We start from the raw sequence: 26,198 nt of genomic DNA, 5'->3' as shown, positions 1-26,198 counted from the left end.
ATGAAGTATGTTTTATGTTACCTGCCCTTCTTTCTTTAGAGGGATACTAGCATAAGCCAGACCTCATAAGCACCTTTATAGTACTTATGCTCAGATAAGCATAAACATCATGCTAGCTAATGACATGATAAGGTATTTACTTACTTAGCTCTTTTCTACGATTATGGAAATAGAAAAAACAGAAATTCCCACTTATTTAAAATGCTATTTTTAAAATATTGTGTTTGTGTCTAAAATACAGCAACTTGTTAAAAACAAGAAATACACTAAACCAAACATAAAAACCAGACTGTTATTTCAAAAATTTCCTTCTTATAAGAACCTTAAATGTAAACAGATTAGAAAGAGATGAAAGTGTATATAAACATAGTGCACAGTGTTCACTGCCCATCATCACCGAGAGTAAAGGGAAAGGGGAAAAACAGTATTGTCAAAGGCTAGTCAACAAACTCTCTGTGGATAAGAATGAAACTTTCCTCAGCTATTAAAACTTATTTTCTTCTTATGTTACATCCAGCAAGTAGATGAAGAACTGTAAAGTCAAAGTACATACTATATATCCTTCCATTCCTTACTACGCCTGTTGTTTAAATATATTTTATTCTCAGAAATCACTAACAGTATATGGATAAGAGAAAGACATACAGGAGAGTACTGAGGACTAGAAGAGAGAGTAAAGCTGTTGGCTTCCTGGTCTCCCTAAGAAAATGCCATTCTTATGGAAATGAAATTATGTTTCTTTTGGCAACAAAGGCAACGACACGACAAGAGGCCTTCAATATCATTTTCTGATGGCATTATCTGAAGCCCTGACAGGCTTGGAGCACCAGTCTCTTTGTCAGGAAGCCTGCTCCTGTTTGCCCACCCTGACAGCAAAGAAATTTTTCCTCATGTCCAGTCTGATCCTCCCCTGGTGCAGCTCTGTGTTGTTCCCTCGTGTGTTATCATCAGTGGCCAGGGAGAAGAGACTGGCACCACCTGCCAATGCTTCTCCTGCTCTGAGTTTTAGAGAGCACTGTCAAGTTTTAAAGCTGGTTTTGAATCTGAGAGTGAACTAAGGTGAGTATGTAGAGATATACACAGAAAACAGAACAGAGAGAGACCTTAACAGGATATTGAGACCATAAGTTTACCCAAAATAAAATCAGTTTTAATCAAATCATTTCTGACAGGTGTCTCCATCTCTAACCTGTACTTAATAAATTACTTCAATAATCTAGACCCAAAACCTTCAAAAGCATTGATTCAATGCCTTGCTCTCCTGCTTCTTTCCCAAATCGAAACTAAAATAACTGTGATACATTAAAAATTAATTGCTTCTTTAAGCATTTTAAACAAATATTCTTTTTTCTCTGTAAAGAGCATTTGATGACTTTTACCTTGTCCCTCCTCATAGTTCATATGTATATCCCCAGTTCTGATGTGTTTACTGGACTTCTAACCATTCTTCCTTCTCATCAGATCTCTCAAATGGATTGATGCTTCCCTGAAAGGAACAAAACAGACTCAGTGCTTCTGTTGGGGAACAGAATAGGATTGATAAAAGTTTCTTACATGTAAATTTTTCTAGTTTACCTGATGTGAAGGATTCTGTAATGATGCCATCTTGTGATCATGGTTAAAATGACACTGTCTCAAAATAAGCCACATTTCATTTTGCCATATATTTTTAGGCTCAGACAACCTCAGGCTCAGAGTGAATAGACAATGTTTATTATCAAGCTGATAGCACGGAATACTAATTTCTGTCCAATTTCTTTGCTTGATCGAAAAATGGCTCCTCATGATTAGCTTTTCAGCAAGTAATTAGGTCTTCAACAGGCCAAAGAGAAGGTACCAAACAAAAGTGCCAGTATATACAGACTATAAAAAAACAACCATAAACAGCAGAATATTTATATATGTGGAACTAGCACTATAATTTTCTTTACATTTCTTACATAGCTTTCTGTTCACACTAGGAATTTAAAGATACCTTTTTAACATTAGGAAAATCAGGTGTCTGCAAAGAAATCAGTGCAATACACACAGCCATCTTAAGAATGTATTGAATTTACTAGTATATGTAAGAAGGTGACAAGATGACATGGGAATGGGATTATGAGGAATTCAACTGAAAAACAGGAATCAGAAGAGATTATATTTTAGAACAATCGAACAGTTGATTCTAACAGAAGCCTAATGAGAGCCATTTGCAGGACACATTTGCTCCACTGACCCTGCATGCAAAGATGTCCCCTTCATGCACTAAATAGCTTTTTTATACTCCATACACTTGCACATCCATGCAAAGCATTTTCTTAAACATATCAGGATAGTTTGCAAAAACAGTACCTTAGCTACATTGGAAACACGTAAGGTTAACATTTAATTTTAGTCTGTGCAAGGCTTTCACTTGCTTGTTGCAGCTGTGACTGGATTCTTGAACTTGATTTATCACATTTCATGTTCAGGATACACAAAACATGAAACATTTTTCATCTGTATTTAAATGTTTTGCTGAAGTGCCCTAGAAGTTGAACTGGAAGGATATACAAAATTGTAGTTCAAAGCAAAGCTGGTAACATTTCTATTGGTCTAGCAGGCATTCCTTTCGAATAACATAATGTTAGCTAGGCCTCTAGATGGTAGTCTAATATCACTGTTAATAATGGGAAAGTACTGTAATGGAGCGTGAACATTTTCCCTTGTGTCACTGGCCAGTAGCAAGTTCATGTCAAGAAGTAGTCATAAAAGGCATGATCATTCCTCATAAAACCAGCTGGTTGTTCCAGTTTGGTCTTTACCAGAAAACTGTCAGTTTTCTACCAGCTGAGTTGGCCATGAACATCAATTATTCTCTAAAACAGATCAGTTAAAATGCTCCACTACAATAACACACACACAAAAAAAACCTCAGCTATTTATAATGCTGTAGAGTAAAAGATTAAAATTTTCATTTTATTCTATCACCTATTTAAACACTACTTTTGTATTAGCAATCTTACCCCCTCCCAAACAGCCTTGTGGAAAAAACAATGTAAAGTAAAATCAATTTCAAAGAAATTTAAAATGTTTTAGATGTTTATTGGTGCAATTGCAAAAATATTTTTGGCTAAGGTTTCCAAGAAACTGCCAGCACTAGTAAAAATAACTGTAGCCTAATTGTGACATTCTGCTAAGCTAAATTTCCTCTAAAGCCACAGTCTGAAAGAATGCAAATTTGGGCCTTTTGTTTCTTTATGCTTTGCTTCTGAAATGCGGGAGCTAATCAAATGGCTACATGAAACCAACTCCTTACGCACAGCTATGTGAAGAGAACAATTTAAAATACTGCTTGTACTTTCCTTCATTATAGAAGTTGCCAAACTCACTTTATTTCCATACAAAAATGGTGACATTCTAAGTTATTCATTCACTCTTTTGTAAATAATAGTAAATGGATCATCTGATAGGCAATTCGGATTATTGCTTACAAGTGCCATCAAGTTATGGAGGCATTAAAGTGCTGCAGGAATGAAATAGCTATCACCTCACTGCTCATGATGTGTCCAAAATGCTTGGATATTTTAATAGATTGCAATAGATTTTGTCACTGTAAGTCACTTTCACAACTCACTGTGCAACGAATCATGTAACTACTTTTTTACTCTTTTCTACCACTCTTCTCAGATACCAAAGGTATTAATTAAACTGCAGTGGCATGCACTTCCTTAAAATTCACAATACTTTCTCCTTCATCCTCTTGTAAGTAGAAGTGAATGGTGAAGAAATACTCTTTCAAAGTGAACTTCAGGAAGCAGGGTGAGAATAGTTTGACAAATGCCTGAAATAGTTCAGAAAAAAAAAAAGTCACACAAGAATTATTTAAGCATTAAGGTGGTGCCTGTATATCTGAAGATGTTATGTAGGACATGGAGCTAGTAAAATCATTATTTGAGTCAACTATTATTTTATTTTTCTCACACTTCTGCTTAGAGCTTTCTTTTTCTTTTTCCAACTTCAGTTTACCTTTATGTGTAAGAAAGTTCATCTGAAACTGAAATCCTGTCCTCTGTTAGGAGATACGGAGGATAAAGCCCACTCCAGAAACAATGGTCCTAGCATTTTATTTTTTTTGTTTGATATGGAAATAGCAAACCAAGAAGTTCTCTTTTGTGCACATGCAATAAGATATGCAAGCCCATCTATAACATAATACATGAACTTTATTTTCTACCTGTCGAATTGCACTGCAACCTAATACTCTTTACATTAGCTATTACTTCTGCAAATTCTCATTTTCTCTGTCAAATGATGCATGAAAGCTAGAATCGCTACAGCTTAACGGAATAAGCCTCTTATCAGTGCTATATATCAAAGACATCCTTTTCTGAACATCTAAGGACAGAAGGATAACAGGTCCTAAAACAAGTGCAACGTGCATTTGGAACTTTCACCCCAGCTGTTTACTCTTCCCTTGCTGTTGAAACAGTGGCTGGTGTTAGGATCTTATTTGTTTTTAGAGGTTTAAATGTTCAGGAAGCCAGCACGGGCTTACAGCTATAAAATGGTGTCAAAAAAGATTTACGCATTCCCAAGAAACACTACTAGAGAAGTTTTGAAATAAAAAAGAGACAAAGTCACACTGATATTTGAAATACTGTGGCAGGAGAGACAAGAAAAAGGGGACACAAATTCATAACTACCTTGGCTTGGACTGGTGGCTTCTGCATCTCTTCTGATCTTGTGGTAATGGTAATGCATGGATGTAAAGTAGACAGCATGATTCAAGTTCTGCTCTGGAATACAAGAGGCAAGCAGGTAGGCGGATTTAAGAGTATATGAATGATTGCACCTTGGCTGACTGAAAATCAAATAGAGAATATTCCTAATGTTTTGAAGAACTTTAACAACAAAGCAGCCAAATTTCTGCCAGCAAAGACAAACTGCTTCAGATCACGGAATTATTACACTGATGATCACTGAAGGTCTCATTCTGCCCTGTTTTCCTATTATTCTTAGAGCGTACAATTTACAAAAGGTAATTCACAATCTCTTAAAGCAAACCATTACCTTATGACAAGTGTACTACACTTGTTGCTTTTTTCTTTAGTAAAGAAAGTAATGTATTTTTTCCCTCTGGTTAATTCATTATCTTCAACTCACAAAGTCACAGTTCCCACTAATTTCTGAGATTTTTCTACTGCGGTATGAATTTATTCCACAGGTTGTGATAATTGAACTAAGTCGTGCAGATGACTCCACATTAATTCTTCATTGCTCCCACTTTACGGTGCTTATCCCTTACTTTGATAAAGTTGTTCTGTCCATTAAATATCTTATACTTCAGAACATTTCATTTATATTTCTTCAATCTAACTTTTCAGGCCTTTCTACAGTATTGTACTTAAATGAGATGATTTTCTGTATTTTATCATATCTCAGCAATTTCAAACAAAGTCAAAGGAGAAGTGGATTAATTCAAGTGGAACGTAACAAAATATGGGATTTGTTCAAAATTATCGGCATTTTTTAAAAAACTGGATGAACATCTGAAAAAGCTCCTACTGCTGCAGCAGGATGTAGTCACATAACGCTGGAGGAGGGTGTTGATGAGTATTCAGCTCACAGATGAAGCAGCATGGGCAAGAGCGGGACACAGATGAAAAGGTGCTGACAGATGGCAGGTATGCTGACTTCTTTCACACATATTGAAGGGGCTGCACTGCTGCACGGGAGGTGCGGAACTGAGAATTAATTCATTCCTTTCTTCGTCAGGCCATGAAGGTTTCACTGTAGTAACTGCTTATTTAAGGTGGACGTCCAAATGACATGAAATCTATTTAAATAATTGTGATTATTAGAGGTAAAAAGACCACTATGCTAGTTATGAAAATAAATCATATGCATACCACACAAACAAAAACATTTGCTGAAAAGTCAAGAACATCTCAAATATTTAATTACACCTTCAAATTCTGTTTCAACATTTGCTAGTGCTTATGTCAAAAGCATCATTCTGAGAAGCCTTACCTAAATATGTTGTGACAATGCAATTTATTTCTTGTTTTGGGAAATTCTAATCGTAGCCAACAAAAATATTCTGCTTCTATTTTGTTCATAGGCTGTTTGAAAACAAGTTTAGCTGAAATATTTGGTGAAGATGCTTATCAAATATTTTCAACTAATAATTCCTTTCTGTATAGTTTTTGTAATTACTCAAATTCAGATGGTCAAAATTCAGGCAGTCCAGATGTGCCACTCAATTTGCACAGTTATGTCACTCTTAGAACCAGGTTTCTGGAGCAATATGGTAATATTCAATTAAAAATCTGCTTTCAGTGTGGTGCATTATTTTCATAAATTCACTGGCCACAATATTGACAGAGTATGCAAAGGAACATAGAGACGAAGTCAATTTATTTAAAATGTTTACAAGACAACTCTCAGGATTTTGCTGTTATTTGTTTAGAATCACAAGGCAGTAATACAAATATACAATTAAACCAGCTTTAATAATCCATAATAAGAGTGCTAAAGATATTATCTCTAATTTTTAAATCATAGCTACTTGAAGTTTCACATGCAGACATTAACTTCGAAAGCTCCATATCGAATGCTTTCAAAACAAATAAGATGCATTGAGCAGCCTTACATTAAATAGCGCTGAGAACTGTGACCTAGGTATGTGAAAACTTGAGTAGGAAAGATCATTTTACGTTCCAATTAATGTCCTAATGGGATTTAGATTAATTCAGGAAAAAGAATACAAAACATGCATGCATATATATACACACACACACACGTATATATGTATATGTATAGATATAAATGAGAACCACTCTAAAAGTGATGCCTATTTTATTATATTTGGCCATGATGTCAGAGGTGGGTGTTGGCATTATGACAGTAGACGCTCTTACCATCAGAATCTTACCACCAGTATTCCCGTGCATGTTGCTGCTGTGTGACAGATGGCAGCAGAGGGGCAGTCAGACAGAATGGCGCCTGACATAGAAATGCATATGAAGCAAAGGTGTGTCATTGGATTCCTCCACGTGGAAACAATGGCACCCACTGATATTTGTTGAACGTTTCTGGAGACCAAACAGTGGCTGTGAGCACAGTGAGTGGTGCATTTCAGCAGTGGTGACTGTGACAGTGGGTCACCTCTGCCGGTGAAGATGTTTATGAGCACAGCAGGCAGGCTCTTGTTCATTGCTGGCAAAAATGCACAGCTACTGGCAGTGACAGTGTTGAAAAATAGCATTTTGTAGCTGCAAATTTTGTCTATCAAATAATGTCATTGTACTCTTTATCTATTATCATTTCCAGAGAAATAAATAGGAGGTATTACTTTCAGAGCAACACACACACATTTACATATTGAAATACATGAATAAAGCATTATTTAAATCTTACTTATCTGACATATTCATATAAAATATTTAGAATATAAAAAAGTTGTGAAAGAATCATTATTTTCACTATACATAATTATTCATTAATGTTCCAATTTTTAAAAATCTAATGTGTAAATGGAAGAAATACTAGGTAGAAAAGTTGTAGGTAGAAAGAATAGTGTAGAAGTATGCAGTAATATGTAGAAAAAGATATGTTACATCAGTGCCCCTCGTTATGCTTTGCTAGGCACCTGGCAGTTCTGAGAGCAATTAAAATGTTTCTATTAATTTCCGAGGTGCTGTTTCAAGTCCATGGGGACCTGCTTCATCTTGTCACTAGAAACATCCCACAATGGGAACAAGAAATTCTGCCCTTTTCTTGTTATAGATCTTTCTGAATGTCTGTTAGAATAACAAAGATCTGATTCTTGCTTCACATACATCAATTACCAGTATGCCAAGGTGCCATTCTCCTCTTTGGCTGGTCAGCTTTCCTCACAGAAGAGTGGAGAGCAGCTGGGAGAGGTGCCCAGGGGATGCACAGGACCTGCATAAGGACACTCCTACATTAGTTCCTCATCTCCAGCAATGACACCGCATTCTTTGCTAAACCATTCACCCTTCAGTGCAGCCCTCCTTCTTTGTGTCTTGGAACAACAGTACACAAAGACCTTATAAGCAATTTTTTTCCATTCTCACTTTGAATAGAACACTCGCTGACTCCTAACTTAGGCAGTCAGATAGAACAGAGCAAAGAAAAGCACTAGCAGCAGATGATGCTTGCATAATGCTTCGACAGCAACCACATAGTTTTCACCAAAACCCATTCAAATTTGCCACATGGAATTCCATAAACAGGGAATAGCTTATGATGTTGTTAGCAATGATTTGAGGATGTATTTTTTTTTTAGGGGCAGTTGTGCACAGGTATTGGTGTGTCCTGTAGTGTAAACAAAAATGCCACAACCAAAAAGAAAGGATGAAGGGAAAGATAGTGTGAGTCTGACCCCAGCAGTAAGCATGTCCCATAAGAACTGCTTTAACAATATTGCAATGTTCAGTTGCAAGGCCATGAGACGAACAGTCCAAGATTTCTAGAAGAATGTGCTACTTAGAAGGAAGAAAAGTTTGAAATTAAGGCTTAACCGGATTCCTTCTGAGTGATAGCCAAATAACTGAAATCAGGGGCCAGATGTCCCACAGCCAAGTCAGAATACAGGACCCCCAGATCTCAAGCAACTGCCTTCCCAGATAAACTTGAGCTGATACTGCTTTGACAAAAAAAATCATCAGAACCATCTCAAAAGACATTTGACAAGGGCTGATCCTCAATGAGCCAACCTTTTTAGTGCAATCTAATGGAATCAAATCAAGAATCTTTAAAATTGATGATATAAATAAACTAACTGTACTCAAGAAAATGTCCAGATTCCTGATATAACCAGCACATTAAGCATGTCCTCTTTTTTTTTTTTTTCCTTTTCCTACAAAGTAACTTTCTGAATGTTGGATTGTTTTCCAGTTTGAGAACCTCTAAAACAAAAAGCAGAAACAGCTGTACTGGATTTATGTGATTAATTGCAAACACAAAACCAACACTTTATCCAGTGTCCAAATGTCATGCATTTACTGTAGAGGATCTGTAAACTCAACATTTACTGATCAAAAAGTCTGAATGATTACATACTGAAATAAACCTACCATATCTAAAGACCAATTCTTCTGTTATGAAAAATGTTTCTAAACTTTATTATTGTATTGAAAATAATGAGTTATTTTCTCTCCTATTCACACCTACTAATGTAAGGAAATAGCTATAAAACAATGCTCCTTCTAAAAATAAAGTACATCTTCACAGGACTTGTTTCCTCTGAAGGTGAACTTGTCTAATCAACTAATGGATACAGTGTGGCAAAACTGCAGCAAGTAAAACATCTACTGCATTTACTGGTAAACAAGGAAAACTACTCAAACATACCAGTATGCTCTCTGTGTTAAAACAGCAAAATATCCTATTTCTTCAGGGAAAAATGCAGAATGATACATATACTGTCAGTCTGAGACAATAAGAGAAAAAGCAAGCGTAAAACACTTATATATTCAGTACACATCAACTGAACAGACACATACACTGGGAGAATCTTTTCCTCTACTGAATATGTACACTCCCCATACCGTCTTTGAAACAGTGGTATTTCAGCAACAGTAAACGTTCCAATGTAGAGAACCTCTCTGAAGATGGATTAACTTCTTTATTTCTTTAGGTATAACTGCACCAGCCTTATAAGCATGAAAGAAAAATCCTTACTTTCCTCAATATCTCATTACAATGACACTGTAGCAGAGCTACTGTAGATGGATATTAAGCTCCGCTCTTAATCACTAGTACTGACTGCTCATAGACCATTTCCTTACTTGTGTAACTCATTAACTACAATGGATTTTACACCGATGACATTGAGATCAGAATCTCACTTCCTAGAATAAAAATTAAAAGTGATGAAAGCCATAAAATGTAATTTAAGTACCACTAAATTGCAACCACAGATCTGTTGAATTAGCAAGGTGTGAAGAAAATGGGAATGTTTCCTGGAAGATACTTAGCTTCCTTTCACTGGTAGCAGATACTGAACGTATTGTTCTCTGTTCCTTGTGATTATAGTAACTACACACCTGGATCCACTTCTCATTTGTTTTTTGAGAGTAGAAAATTTGAACTATCAGATGTAGACAAAAAAAAAAAAAAAAAAAAAAGAAAAATACCAGTTTAGATATTAGTTTTAGAAAAAGGATAAATCACTGTCTCATTTTCTCTCCACTGACAAAGCAAGTCATGAGAACAAGTCCAAGTGTCAACAAATATACCTTAAATGTCAGACATTTTTTGAGGTGGATCCCAGACTTTTCCAGCCCTGACCCACACTCCTTTCTTTCTCTCAATATGTTCAACATGTTTTACATTGTGATGTAAAATTGTTTGCAATGTACAATACATTGCTATTTGATATGCTTATTATTTTTACTTTAATAGAAAGTCACAGCAATAAACAGTTAGGAATAAATTGATAAATGGCCTAAAGTGATTAAATGTCATCTTTTATTTAATATCAGAGACACTTTCTTTAATTGCATATAACACAAGAAATGCCCAAAACTATTTAAACAAACAAGAATGTCCATGCAAATGTTCCTTTGTCTCAATGTAACCGAAGCACTAGCTACTACGTATAGAAAGTGGGTTTAATTTTAATGGAGAATGAAAAAGTTGTGAAGTTTGACTGTTCATTTGAATTTGGTTTTGATCAGGAAATCAGGAAAAGCACAGGAGAAGAGTTGGTTTTCTTGCATGAACAATATCATACACGTGGGTAAGTGATTCAGCTCTTGTTATTTACGTTATCCTTCGAAAAAGCTTGAGCTAAAAAAACTGTGGTTAAATTACTAACAATTTTTTTTTTTTTTTTTTTTTTCCTAACACAGATCTACCCACATGCTTGTTTCTAGCCCTTTGTGTGCTGACCACCTCTAAGTAATGCAAAAAGAAAGAACAGGAGCTCAAGACATAAAAAAGGACAGGAGCACAAAGAACATTCATAATTCTAAATACTACAAGGGATGCTAAGAACTGAGAGGGGCTACAGCTGGTACAGCTTTGGTTAGAATTTGGAAAAAGGAGAGGTGCATTGCTGAAGCCTGGTTTGAGAGCTGGAAACATCAGATCTACTTTTCTCTGAACTCTGTTCCAAAATTGAGTTCCCCGAGTATGTGTCAACCTAGGTTAGTATTATCACAGAGTAGCTTGATGTTGGAAGAGAACTTAATGACCACCTAGTTCCAACCCCCTCCTGTGTCTGGCTACCTCCCACCAAATCAGGCTGTCCAGAACACCATCCAACATGGCCTTGGGCACCTCCAGGTATGGAGCAGCCACAGCTCTCTGGGCAGTCTGCGCCAGTGCCTTGCAACCCTCCAAGTAAAGAACTTCCTCCTAACATCTAAGCTAAATTTTTCTTCTTTTATTCTTATATTGTTCCCCCTTGTCACTATCTGCTTGCGTAAAGGTTGCACAAGAAAAAGGAAAATGGACGAACCAAATTTATTCTTACCTCTGACAAGAGAGACCTTTCTGTTATCCATGGACACGACAAAATCTGTCTAAATAAAGCATGATATGTCTTAGCTTTTATTTCTAAGTTTACTAACATGCATGCCTATCCAGAAAAACAATTACTAATACCTGTAAGCAATACAAAACACTGCATTATTCATTGTGATAACATTTATAACTCTGAAAACTCTGAACCACAATGATGGAATTGCCAAAGTAAACAGATTTTATCCTTCTTCCACATTCATATAGGCCTCGTTTCCTTAGATGCTGACATTTTATAAATGTCATAGTTTATGAGGAAATAATAAAAATCCAGATAACATGGCACAACACTATGACCTTTAGCTGAAGGATTGATATAAGTTCTTAAGTAAGCTCAGTAAAGAAATTTAGAGGTGAAAACTCAGGTTCCAGTAAGTAATTGTGGACTTCAAAGGTCACAGATTTAGCATCAATTCTGTCTGAGTTACAGCCAGCAACACTTTTATTTGCTCAAATTTGTTGCTTGTGATTTGATTTTGCAAATGACCTGCTTTACCTCCATGCCGTACACAGTTTAAATAGAAAACTTTCATATTTTCATTATTATTTGGAATTGATTTTGTTTGCATGAACAGACTCAACCAAGCAAAATTCCCACGATTAATGTTATTACTTTGGGTATAGATTTTGTAGCTATGTTTCCATGAAAGTATTTCTGGTGGATACTCTCAACAGATATATATTTCCATTTAATGAGCTTCAAGTGACATACGATATCAGAAGATACTCTCAACTGTGATTCTCAAGTGACAGTATTATTTTTTAAGTAAAAAAATGTAATAATTAGCATTCTAGGCAAAGGACACTAAAATGCAAAAAAAAAAAAGTATTGTTCACTAGCAGTTAAAAAGCTGTTTGTCATATTGAAACCTTATTCTCAGTCTTGTAAATTAGGGCCAAGAACTAATGTCTAGGTAGAGCCTACCTTTATTTATTTAGCTCTAATACTAATAGCAAATAATAAGACTAATCTAAGCAAATTCCTTTCTGCATACAGAGACTACATAAGAAACTGTGGAAAAGGATCCATGAAATCTGTCACTGCACAGGAGATTTATGCAACAGAGCATCTCTCCCTGCTCTATATACATCTGAACTTGCTGAGAACGGGGAAAAAACATCTTAGTGGACAGTTACAGTTGTAAAGACCTAAAATTGATAAGAAGTAAATGTTCATTTTGTTAAACTTAGCATGCAGTGATGATTAAAGAGACTTATCAGTCTCTAGATTTTGCAGTAACATACATAATAATCTTTGATAACCTTCAAGTAAAAATCCATTAAAAATCAATCATACTATATAACCAAAGAGTACTTTGGGTATACTTTGTACACTTAGTACCAGTTTGTATCTTCATTTATTTCACAATAATATTTTGCACTTATATAGCACCTTCTACAAAAGCAAATTTAGATCTTGAATACGCTACTGAACTCAAGATTGTAAATCAACTGTGATTAAATATAACAGTTCCTGGGTATTAGAAAGAAGACATCAGATTTTGTAGGTACAGCATCATGTAGAAAATATTAATTAGGAATTAATAGAAACCTAATCTGAGGGTTGTTTAGAAAAGCTCGGTTGAAACTAATTCAAAGAGGAAACGTAAAGCATATGAAAGTCTCTTCCTTTCCCTCTTCCATCATTAAGCATTCATTATGAGCTGTGATTAAGTAAAACATTTAAAATCCTGCAACTAGTTGATCACTTAGTCTGTGCAGTGGAAGGTTAACGATGGTTCCATCTTTTTTTGAGCCATCTAATGAGATTCTTTGATGCAGATCATGTGAAATAGGAATCCATTTCTTGAAAAATTTTGTTTGAAGTTTTCTCTGTGTGCTTATTTCTTTTTATAAAGAGAGAAAATGATGAATCTCTTTAGAAGGCCAAAAGCCCTTAAATGAAAGAAGCACAGTAAGGTGCTAGGGTTAGGAACGTGCAGCACTTCTCAAGATTAACTTGTAAGAAAATCAGCTCAAGATATTTTATCACTGCTTCAATAATGACAGAAAATATACCTTTTTCTCAGTCTTCAAGAAATCATGCTTTGCAAAGTTTGACTGCAATTGAAGAGCAACATCCAGAAGGAGGATCAGACATACGGACATAGACATCTTTCCATGAATTTAACTAACTGTCTTTAACTTCTGTGAGAACATGCCTCTTAGTTTTGACCAGTTATCTTAAAGGTTATCATTCATGTTCCTTTTCTTGCCTTCTCAATCATCTCTTAGTTCAACACTAATTGTTTCTATACCCATAAACTGAAAATTATCATTCAAAAATTTGTCTGTAACAACTTCAGGTATCAAGGAAGACCTACACAGATTACTCCTCCCTCAGAATCCACTGCTTTAGTTGTAAACTTGAAGTCCTTTGCAGTCTGGTGTATCAAGCATAAATAAATAAATGCAATTTTAAATGAACAGAAATAGATTCTATGTTCTTGCATTCCAATCAGAAAGCTAAAACAATGACATTTGACCCATATAATAAATTATATATCCTAAGAGTTAAAGCATCAGCTAAAGAACTGCTACCTACACTCTAAGCTAACATCCACAAATTTAATCTTTGCAGTAAGTAATGAATAAGTGTGTTAATTAGCCGTAGAAGTCCCAATTTTGAAACATTTGCATTCACTAATTTTGCAAACTAATGTTTGAGATAGTTCTCATAATAAACTGTAAAGAAGTTACTGTTGCTCATAACAGTTAATGGGTTTGAGATGCATATGGCCCTACATTCTTCCAAAAAGAATGCTTTAGGCAGTTATTGCTCCATTACTTCTAACAAGTAGCTAATATTGGATTGCTCCTATAACTTCTCAGCAACTGTTGATCTTGGTTTTATTTTTACTTCGTTTTGACAGCTTATGGAGAACAGTATTCAAATTAAGACACAATATTCTTATATTTGAATGTTTAGCAAGTGCCAGAGGGCCACTAGACTGTGCAGTTATCTAGCTTATGACTTAGCAAAGCCAAGTACTGTCTTGGACTTGTGCCTTTAGAGGATAATGAGGATGGACAAAAAGGCTGCAATTACATTTCCATTTCAGACATGTAGAAAAGCAAAGCTCGGTTTTACACTTCCTGGCAAATGAATATTTAATTCTTCATTCTGCTTACAAGATATATGATGCTTACTTTGCTATACACCATTTTACTTAGTCTAATTTCATAGTGAATTAATGTGTCAGTTTGTGATCTCAAACTCTTATTTATCACATTACTATTCATCTTGTAGATTCTCCTGCAGGATGCACATGGTTAACTCGCGCATTGCATCCTGAAGAACAAAGGTATTATAGGTGCAAAAACTGAGCATCTCCTTAATTTGGCATCAAGAGAATGTAAGAACAGAAGATGTGTGGGTGTGCTACTGAAAGGGAAAAAAAAAGCACTCCTGTTTATTGAGGCAGAATTAGAAGTGAAAAATAGTGGAAATTAATTCACCCACTTCGTTTTGAAGGGCAGATATTTCTAGAGTTCTGACATTTAGGCCTAACCATTTTAATTGCCATGCCTCCTGACTAGATTCTTCTTTCAAGTTGGGGGGAATTTATACTCAGAAGTTAATGAAAGCATGTGCTCCCCAAATTGTTTTCTGTCACTGGTTTGTAGCATAAGGACAAAATTAGCCATTTCTTTTCACAAATTATTCTTTAATGTAATAGATATTTTCATGCAAATCACTATGGAAAGATAACTATTTTATAATATGGTGATACTTGCTTTGATCCCCATTTTACTCAAAAATCAATCCTGAAAAATAGATTCATAACATTCTAAGCTAAGTGAGATTCATATAGCACAGGTCCCCAGAGACATTTGGGAGGAAATATAAACAACTATTTATGTGAGGCCATTTCCACTGCTAGTTCTCCTAGCTGAATTAAATGTTAAAGATGTTTAGCCCTTCCAGCTGCATCAGACACAAATTCCATTAAAAAGCAAGATAACAAAGGTCGCTTTCTACAGGTTAGAAGAGATTTGTCCCACAGCACACCACACTGTGACAAAGCCTATCAAAGAGAAATCTCAGTTATCAATGTAGCACCTGTGGTCTGAAGAGCATTTATAGTTATTCCAAAAAGAATGCTTCATCAGTTACAATTTAGGTGTCAGAAGTAAATTCAAGATGATTTTGATGAGGTCCAGTGTATCACTACAGAGGAGGACAGTTACCCTCTATATTCTTCTGTCATTTCAGAAGGTGTGCTCTCTGGCCACTTAATTCAATAATAATGAGAGATACTCATAATCTCAGAAAAAAAGTATCTTATTTTTCTGCATAAAAAAAGGCTGACTTTCATTTAACTTCAGGAATTATAACTTAACGTTATTAATGTTTTTATCTACGTAGTTGAGTCTACTTTATTTTATTATACATAAAAAAAATCAGAGGTTTGATAAAGCTTGTGTTGAGCAGCAGACAGTCACGCATCTTTTTCTACACAAATTAATGATTAATATGAAGAACTCATTTAGGAATTATGTCTGGGACTACTACAAAGTTTTGTCTGTATGAGCACATTAAAGATGATCAAATATTTAGAATATTTAGAATTACTTTAATTAATCTAGATTTATCTCCAAAAAAAAAAAAAAAAAAGCAAAGGGACAATTCATGCCACTAGTGTTTAATAGAAAAGGTTTACATGCTGATGCACACCGTATTGTAAACCTTCTTCTACTTCATTCATTGTGTATTATTGAAAAGTATCTCAAGACGCAGTAAATGAATTTCTCCTGTAAGTGAGGCAAAATAACAGATTACAGGTGCCCTCAGTTTCTACTACAGAAAAACATATTTAATATCAGCTATGCCCTCTGCTGCAGTTTCAAGATCATTTGTAGTCCCTCTCTTTTACAAAAGAAGGAATTTTTTTCTCTAGCATCAGACGCTTCTTTACCTGGAATAGCTGAGCCCCCTTCAAGAATTCAATGCTAATTGCAAAAGACATCTTAAGTTGCTTCATCTCCTCACAGAATGTAAGTAGACTAAAAATACATTAAATAACTACAAGAATATTTGCCTACGTTAATTGCCATTAGATACTCTCTGACTAGCATTATCAGAATTCTTGATGGCCATGCATACAATCAATGAATATACAGATGATATAATATATTTGAGAGCTTGGCTTATATAATTATTATACTAGAGCAGAAAAAGACACTCACCCTATCCTGGGCTCACGTAAGAAACTCCAGTGGAGTGGATCTCCAGAAGAGATCCTTCCCCACTGGCAGTCACACATCGGAGTTTATCACATATACTTCACAAGATGAGTGGAAGAGGAAGGGCTCCATCCCTTCCTGCAGCACAGGTGATTTGCTTTCACCTGTGCTCCCATGGCTGACTCATTGCTCGCCTCAGGTGATCAATCAGAGGTTCAGGCCATGATTCAGCAGCCCCATACGCCATGGTACTGTTTTTCTGCTTTCAAAGCCTTCTCCTTACCCTGAAAAAAAATTTCAGAAAAAATAAAGAGCAGTTTGATTTCAAGGAGAGTTTTTTCTTTATTATTATTAATTGTAGTGAAAAATTTAGATTTTTTCATTAGCTTCATGAGAGAGACTTTATTTTAACATGGATTTTACTGGAACAGCTTCAGTAAAATTTACCTGTATTTTTACCCAGAAGGACTGCAGAAACTTGATTCTTCTTATCCCATCTGGCTCACTCTTTTTTCACTTATGTAACTATTGGAATTGAAAGGGAATCCTCACTTTTATTTAAATATTTATGTCCTATTTTAACCTTTGGACTGATAAACTGGATTTTCCATCTTTCATTCCTTCCATTTCCATTGCTAGATTTTCTTCTATCAATATGAATTACTTTTGTATTTTCTGCTAGCATGATACTAACACATGGCAGAAAGGTCTAAATGGTAATGAAAGACATATTTTTCACATAAGAATGAAGCATGCTGTATCATTAAAGAACAGACTGAGAATTAAATGATCTGGATCATCACGCAGCTGTGAGTAAATCATTGAGAACAGCCTTAACTTTAGTTAAATCAGACAGACAATTTATATTTCACATATTCAACCTTCATTAGGTCACTTATCTGAAATATCCACATCGGAGTTTATCGCACATACTTCACAAGATGAGTGTTAAATTTTCTGTGATTTTTTTTCTCCGCAACGAAGATTAAATATGTTTTGTGTCTTTCACAAAGGCATGTAATAAGGCTTAACTAATTAATCTAATGTACCACTATTACTAAATAATTAAAGCTCTTAAAGATGAAAGCTGGTAATGAAATGGTGCTAAGAAATGTGCAACTCATATTAGTAATTGCAAGCAAATCTAATAAGGTCACGACATATGTCATTTACTTTCTCATTGGATATAATCCACTTAGACTGGAAAAGTAAGGGTTCTTATATGCATATAAGCAAAAATGTGTTAAAAGAAATGGTCCATCCTGTTGCTGAAAATTCTAACATTGAATGGCTGACAAAACCGCAATTATGTCTGAAAGAAGGCATTAAAGGTTTAGAAAGATTAGAGAGGAAACTGATTTAGAGTTTAACATTATCCTCTGACCGACTACACCAAATGACTATACTATTTTAAGATTAGAGAGCACATCCAGACAGGATGTGGAAAGGTTACATCCAAATGATACAGCATTTTTAATTGCTGACTATTAGTGGCAGATTCTATCAGAAAGACATCTCCATCTTTTATGTTTGTTGTCTCTCACAAATGCTAGGTTAAACAGAAAAGCTACATCTTCCACGCTTTTCTGAGGAGTTGTGTGCTTTTTTTTTTTAAACCTAATTTGTGACATTTAAAACATTAACAAGAAACAACTGCCATCATGAAAAATATGTTTTTGAAAGTTTTATATTAAAAGCTGAATAATTAAGTTCTCCCTTTTACTTGTACTATTTTTCATTTAGCAAATAAACAATCCAACAGATCAACCTGGTCTCAAGGAACCTGTGCTCGTGAGACGTTACTGTGAGTGGCTTTGCTTATTATAAGTCCTCAGAGAAGTGAATATCAAGGATGAATCAAGACACTCTAGATGAAGAACTTGATCACAATTTCAAAACTTCTTTTCTTACTGGAAAGTCTTTTGGAGTACAGGACAGGTTGGGGTACATTCCAGTTCACTTTTTTCCCACCCAATGTTACTTTGCTGCAGCAAAACAATGAAGAAGCCATTCCTCAATTCTGTTATTAAAGAATGAATTGAAAGCTGTTAGGTTTGTAAGACAGATGTAAAAAGTTGCAGCTTCTAATTTTTAGATTATAATTACTTTTTGAAGGCTAATCAGTATCAAATTTCACATGACATTAAAAGCCAGTGTCCCACTCCCCACTTCCTAGATAGCTTCAGAAGTAACCCTTTAAAAATCAAGTGAACCCTGTGAACTCTATCATCTCATTTGGGAAAAAAAAATAAATGAATCCCAGAATGAACATTAAACAACCACCCAACTAACTTCCTCTTCATGTAAAAAGAGATTTGCAATTAGATTAGCACATCTTGAAGGTACGTATATCATGTTAATTTCTCATGTTCTTATTTCCACAGAAAACTCGCAATGATGGTTATATTATGTAATCTAAACTTGAGCTCAATATAGTCAGTCATTACAATTTTTTTTCTATTTTACTTTGAATGTGATTAATATAAAATTTGTAAAATAAGGTCACATCATCAGTTATATTTCAATATAATTGATTCAAATAACCTGTACAATTATAGACTGTAGAAATGAATCAGCACTATTCTACCTGACAATAAATATCTTTCAGCAGAGGTAGATCAACTTTGTCCCAGCTGAGCCAGTCTACATCTTTTGAGATGCAAATATGACCTTGAGAATCTTTTCTTGGGAAGAGCTATAGCCTACAAGGAATATTTTTTTATTCACAAGGTAATGCAGTAGTTGGTTACAACTTCTGTAATTTACTGTATTATTTAATGTTGAATTGCAAAGTAACATTAGACAGTAGCAGAAAAATATGTGGTTGTTTTCTGCGCCTTTATCTCACATAGTGGACTGTAATCCATGAAAAATTAGCTATGTGATTTTATTTTATAAGATGGTTGAACAAAAATGGTACTCTGAAAAAAACATAAAACAGATATGCCATGCCAAGGAAAAGAAGCTGACAATAAAAACGTTGCCACATAGTAGCAACTTCCTAGTAAAGTACTACATCTGCAACGCAAAGGCACCACTAACATTTCAGTACCTCAAGCAAAAGAGAGTTTAGCAACTCACAGTCCTGTTCAAATTGTAAGAAACCCTGAAATGCTATATATTACTATATAATATGCAGATTAGAACTGCTGTAGCTTCTCAAGGGGAACAGAGAGGTGTGTAATCCAGAGAAGCCTTCACTAGTCATGGTAAGTAGAAAGGTTATGATATCAGTACCACAGATTTACTACATTAACAAATGTAACTCAGTACACAATAGTATGCAAATTGTGCAGAAGCCTTTTTATCAGAAAGATCATAAACAGGGTGAATCACAGATTGGTTGAAGTTGCAATGGACATCTGAAGGTCAGCTGGTCCAACCCCATCGCTTAGACAGGGACACCTAGGGCAGATTGTTCAGGACAAGTCACCATGTAATTTCTTTCACTGCCTGAAGTGCTGGATAGCAAAACAAACTAATGCATGTGCTATTTTCAAGTGCAACGTGCATAAACCTAAACTAGGTTAAAGAGTTTATCTATCAACAATTCATGATATGAACATGCAACTCATGTCAATCTGTTCTTTACATTACAAATGCTATTGAGCACAAAATAAGAATTATTTCAATACCACTTAGAAACTTCAGAACTGATGGTTTTCACATGATAAACGTCATAAAACGTTTACACATGCTAGACAAATGAAAAATACACTGAGATTCCAGAGAGGTAAGGGTCATACAACATGCCATCAGCAAATCCTGGTGGTGATTACTATCTTAGTTTATTCATTAAGATCTCCTTTTTTTAGAACAAAGTGCTGATTTTCATAGTAAACATGTGGTATTCTAACCTAAATAACAAACTACAGCAGAGTAATCCATCCCACTCCCAGCCAACTACACTGCTGTAGGCAGTGTAAGGCTTCAGCACTCCCACCAGAGTGAGAAACATCCTGCAATAAGTGAGAGTTCGTAAGTAAAAATAGGTCACCCTCATGAGAGAACACTTAAAAAAGCTCAGATTAAGGAAATTGTTAAAACTGGCTGAAAATGGAAAAAGATCACTGTGTTTTTACAAGTTGTTCAATTTCATTATAAGTTTTAGCATAAACTTGCAAAAAATTGCATTCATTCCCCAGTTAAAGTTTGTAAGTAGAACCTTATGTTAACTAGTTGCACAGGATCACAACACATAAGGGACACCAGGGAATGAAGGAGTACAAACTCTGGGACTTTTGGTCATCTTAATAGAAAGTGATCACCTCAAAAATGGTATCAGTTAAAATCAACTGCTGCAAGTACAATTGGAAACATAAACTCAGTGGAGGAGATCATTGTTGTGAACAGCTATCCTCCAGAGCTCTTGTTAATGGATGGCATGAAAACTTCCTGAAGAGAAACCAGGACATCCTTGAAATAATTCTACCTGTGTTGAATTTTTATAGTAGAAATAACTCATTTAGTCACTCAGGAAATGCAGACTGCCAGACAGGATACCTGAATTATCCAGCTTTGAGTCTGGTCTTTTTGTGTAGGGGGCAGTTAATGGTTTATTTTTTATTTATTTTTATTTTTTTTTAAACTTTAGTTCATATGAATTTAACATTCTGATAATAAAACAATTATACTCACTTCTAAAATGTTGCAGGTTCAGGCTAAGACTCTACACAGTTTGTCCTACAGTTGTGGGAGTACTTACGAAACCACATAATAGTCCTGATCTCAGTGAAAGAAAATGTGCTGCAGCATACAGGACCATCCCACAGCAGTCTTACTTTCAAACACTGTATAGAAAATGGTAATAGGGATGTGACAGCCCAACAAGGCCAATTCTGGCTGCAGCTAAAAAATTTAATAACAGTTGTGCAAAAGGCACTAGATGATATTTTGATGTATTGAAATGGTCTTAATGCTGTCACTTAAGATTCAGTGAGCCTTTATGCGTTATCTTTTAGCAGTCATTTTATTGAAACAGTTAATATAACTGTTACACAAGGCAATTAATTGGCTTAAATAGCAATGGAAATTACCCTGAATTTGCAAGACACTGTAACCATTTCAATGATGCTATAATATTCAGATAAAGAAATCTCCAAATGACAAGAGTCATCAGATAAGCATAGTTGCTCAACAGTGCAAATGCAAATTGCAACTGACCTCTTTGAAAAGTACAACTGTTAGAAAAAGATCAAAGTCTTAACTGAAATATACCTTCCATGATAGGAACCAGTGATGTTATTAAGAGAGTACTACAAATCTGAAGCCTACTGTATTTGTTAGTCTGCTATATTATGTTTAGTAATGCAATAAATACCCAGCTATTTATAGATGAAGGGATACAGTGCTCCCCCAGCAAGTTTGCTGGTGATATGAAGCTGGGAGGAATGCCTGACACACCAGAAGGCTGTGCTGTCATTCAGAGAGACCTGGACAGGCTGAAGAGTTGGGCAGAGAGGAATCTTTTACAGTTCAACAAGGGCAACTGTAGCATCCTACAGCTGGGGAGGAATTACAGCGCACATCAAAAAGGTCAAGGTATCCTGGGGTGCATTAAAAAGAGCGTAGCCAGCAGGTTGAGGGAAGTTACCCTCCTCCTCTACTCTGCCCTGGTGAGGCCACATCTGCAGTACTTTGTCCAGTTCTTGGCTCTTCAGTTCAAGAAAGACAGGGAAGTTCTAGAGAGTGAGTCCAGCAGAAGACCACAATTATGAGGAAAAGCTGAAAGACCTGGGACTGTTCAGTCTGGAGAAGACTGAGAAGCGATCTTATAACGTTTACAAATAGTTAAAGTCAGGAGTAAATTGGATGGGGTCAAGCTCTTCTTGGCGGTGTCCAGAGACAGGACAAAGGGCAACGGGCACAAACTGGAACGCAGAATGTTCTATCTGAACATGAGAAAGAACTTTACTTTGAAGGTGACAGTCTCCATCTTTGGAGATATTCAAAACCTGTCTGGACACTTTCCTGTGCAATCTGCTTAGACAGATCTAATAGGTGGACTAGATGATCTCCAGGGGTTTGTTCCAGCCTCTATGATTCTATAATTCTATTCACAGGTCTTTCAAGATCCCATAGATGCTTTCAAAATGGGATTAACTTTTACTGTACGTAACATTTGGAAGTTTGTATCATGAATAATTACAAACAAGATGATGTATACAACTACTCTGCCATAGGCAGGCTGATGCAGTCATCTCAAGTTTCTTCCTGTCTAAACAAATGTACAGTTTGTATTAAAAAAAAAAAGGAACTTATTTTTATAGAATATATTATAGTTGTTAACTCTTTGACAGTGGCAATTTCTCTGTATTAATTTAACATCTTGAATTTTATTATTTTAGAGGAGTCATCTGCAAGAACCATTATGTCTTGAAACTGATCGCACAAAAACAAGGCTGCTAGATGGATCACACCTCTTGATTTATACATACCATATCTTCCAACTCTTAAATCCTCCAGACTCTATATTCAGTAAGGCATATATAGACTTAAATCAATGCCTAATATACTAGCAGAAGAAAATAGCTTTTTGTTACTCACTCCTTTTTTAGCAGTCACTGACTGGAGATAGAAGTGGGTCCTTCAGAAATTATCACAATTGACACTTATAAAGTTGGGTCCCTCTCTACTCTACAGAGTAAAACAACAAGCAAGCAACACTCACAAAAAAAAAAAAAAAAAAAAAAAAAAAAAAAATAATCCAAACAGAGCCAAAGCTCATAAATGCTTTATCTGCTTCTGCTTTCTATCTGATTGCAATATTTTTAATTTACAAGCAGATAGAGATGGGAAGAGGGAACATGGAACAAACTCAATGCATTTTCTTACTGACAATCTATATGGAATTGGTATAAGTTTGATTCAACTAATTGTAATGCAAGGCAGGAACAAGGCTTATTGCATAATGGCAGTCTACTTTTGGAAATATAGTTTTATATTTCCAAATATCAAATATTTGCAATAAAGAATGCTACAGTCTGTTTTTCTGGTTTTATCTCAGCTTGAAAAATGTAAAGGGTTTGATACCTTTTACGTACAATAATAAGTACTTTTGTCTATTATGAAAGTTGATTACAGTATAACACGTAGACAGATGTGTTTTTTAAAACAAATATATTAAAAAGAAAGAAAATAAAGTATCAGTAGATGTTTTCAGAAATCATCACATTTTTACTAATACGCAACATTTGTAATAAAAAAAAAGTGTGCCACTTAGAATATTTTAATGTTATGCTTGAAGTGTGTCAAAGTAAGAGAATTTAAGAAAAAGGAATTTCATTCCACAAATTAACAAATTGTTTTCAATGCATAGATACAGAAAAATTTGGGCTGGAGTATTACTGGCATTTAGATATGTAACTCAGAACATTCCAAAAATCCAAAGTAACAAAATACAACTCAAAAGTTAATGTATAAATCCAGCTATAGCTAGTCATCAGATTTATGAACTTATACTTTTTTTGCAACAGAAGAAATCATTAGATAAGAAAATATTACTACACAATGCTGTCTTTTTCTGAATAGGCATTCTATTCATAATCTAATTCTGAAATCATATTCTATTGTGAAAACTGTTGTATAACTTAATGAGCTAGCAACAACACTGACAACATTCTCAAATTGAGTTCCTAATGAAGTCCAGGAACTGAAAACTCCAAAACTGTCTTTGGAAAAAAGTAAAGCTTTTAACCAGATCCTTGGCTTATATTACTAGACAGATGACTACGAGCAAATTTTCCCTTCCTAGTCAACAGTTCTTCATGCCTGAAGGGACTTGGCTGGAGGTTGGAACTACTGCTAAATATTGCTGCAATTTGCTGCCAGTGTTCTGCAATCTCTTGTCTCACCACGCAATAACTGTCCATGCTTCATATCAAGTACCGGTATGAACATTAATTTCTATTTTGTACAGAGAAAAGGGAGTATTTCACTTCATTCTGAACTTATTCTTGTAAACTTTGATCCTGTTCATTTTATTATGGCAAAATATTTGCACAAAGAATGATAATCAATATAAGAGGAGAGGTAGTTCTTTCTTTCTAAAATGTTTATTTCAGAAAGGGATAAGATTAAGAAAATATCCCAGTGAACATATAATAAGTTAGGCCAGAAATGTACTGCAGTATGGTTGGAAAATCCCTTTACATGAGTATATAACAAATGTTATACCAATCACTGTCTCCAGAAGAACAGTTCAATTATAATTCTCAAATTCTATTATTTTTATTTTGATACCTGCCTGCTCACCAGGCATACATCCATACAAATGTGTAGAAATCTTTGAAAGACTTTCTCTGTGAGTTGTAAAAGCACTTCTCACTTCTGAGATGCCAATGTTTTCTTTTTTGTACTTTATATTTGCCACTGAGAGTGCTTGCATTGCAACTGTAAAGTGCTTCAGTCACTTACATTGGCTGTAGTGATTCCTGGCAGAAGTATAGATGATTAACAGCAAAGCCTCCTGCTGTTCTCACTCAGCAAGCAACCACCAATCATTCATGCTTACAACAGATGTTATTTATTTATTTATTTATTTAGGACTTAAGAAACTCTAAATGGACTTGAAAAGGTGATTCCTGTTACACTTCATTCTCTCTTCCTACAACTAAACACTCAAAAACTGCTTCTCACGATCTTCTCAGAACCATATTCAGATTAGACAGTAGTAATCTTGATTTTCATATCTGTACTTATAGTTCTTATACTACAGAATGTTTGTAAAGGATGATTAGGTGAAAAGGCAAAGTTCATAAACCCGGATTCAAAATAATTATCCAAAAAATGATTCACAGTTAGTATAAAAAAAAAAAAAAAAAAAAATTCTCATTTCTTTCAACAAACACTTAAATTGAGCTTGACTACATCTGTTGATAATAATTTCCATATACATTTGAATAAATATGTCTTTATATATTTTTAAACATATTCAGAAGATGAAAGAGTTGGCAAATATTAATATCTAGATTGTTTTCCAAGTTCCTTCTCTCTCTCTCTTGCTAATCAATTCACAGTGACCTATTTATTGATTATGAAAATCTCACTGGTGAAAAATTACATGATATTTCATCTCTGAATATTGTCTCATAAATCTAGAGTGGATAGGGAAAACTAAGTGAACCACTAGATAAGAGTGCAAAAGACTCCTGGATATGTTAGTCTGATGAAGATCCAAACTCCTAACACAAAAGGAAAAAACATTTCCTTTGAGGAATTCTTTCCCAAAATAAACACAGTAGGTCACAGAACTTCAGAGATGCTTTTTTTCCCCCCCCCAAATATGCTGTCTGTTTTATATTCAGAGAGCACAGAAGAACATATTTTTGCTTATGAGTTGGCAAAGCTCCTGGCATAATGGGAATATAAAAGTGAAATTTATGTTGTTCCCCTGAGCACTGGGTTTTGCATAACATGTTTTACATATCAAGCAATACTGACAAAGTGATATTTTTAATCTCCCCACAAAATACAGACTACTGTTCCCAGGTGCC

General features: G+C 35.0%; 1 long non-coding RNA gene across 1 annotated transcript; it reads right to left on the bottom strand.

Moving 5' to 3' along the window:
• Positions 1 to 1,389: 1,389 nt before the first annotated feature.
• On the bottom strand, positions 1,390 to 16,984 carry LOC146543695 (uncharacterized). The gene is made up of 5 exons (XR_014885291.1): positions 16,708 to 16,984; positions 13,537 to 13,578; positions 11,471 to 11,519; positions 4,668 to 7,911; positions 1,390 to 3,805 (listed from the first exon to the last, which is right to left on the bottom strand). It is a non-coding gene; the product is annotated as an uncharacterized LOC146543695 (long non-coding RNA).
• Positions 16,985 to 26,198: the final 9,214 nt, after the last annotated feature.

This window comes from Meleagris gallopavo, chromosome 10 (genome assembly GCF_905368555.1).
Source record: "Meleagris gallopavo chromosome 10, MGAL_WU_HG_1.1, whole genome shotgun sequence".
NCBI classification, from domain to species: domain Eukaryota; kingdom Metazoa; phylum Chordata; class Aves; order Galliformes; family Phasianidae; genus Meleagris; species Meleagris gallopavo.
Note: the sequence above shows the minus strand (reverse complement) of the source record. Positions and strands in the feature narration are given on the sequence as shown.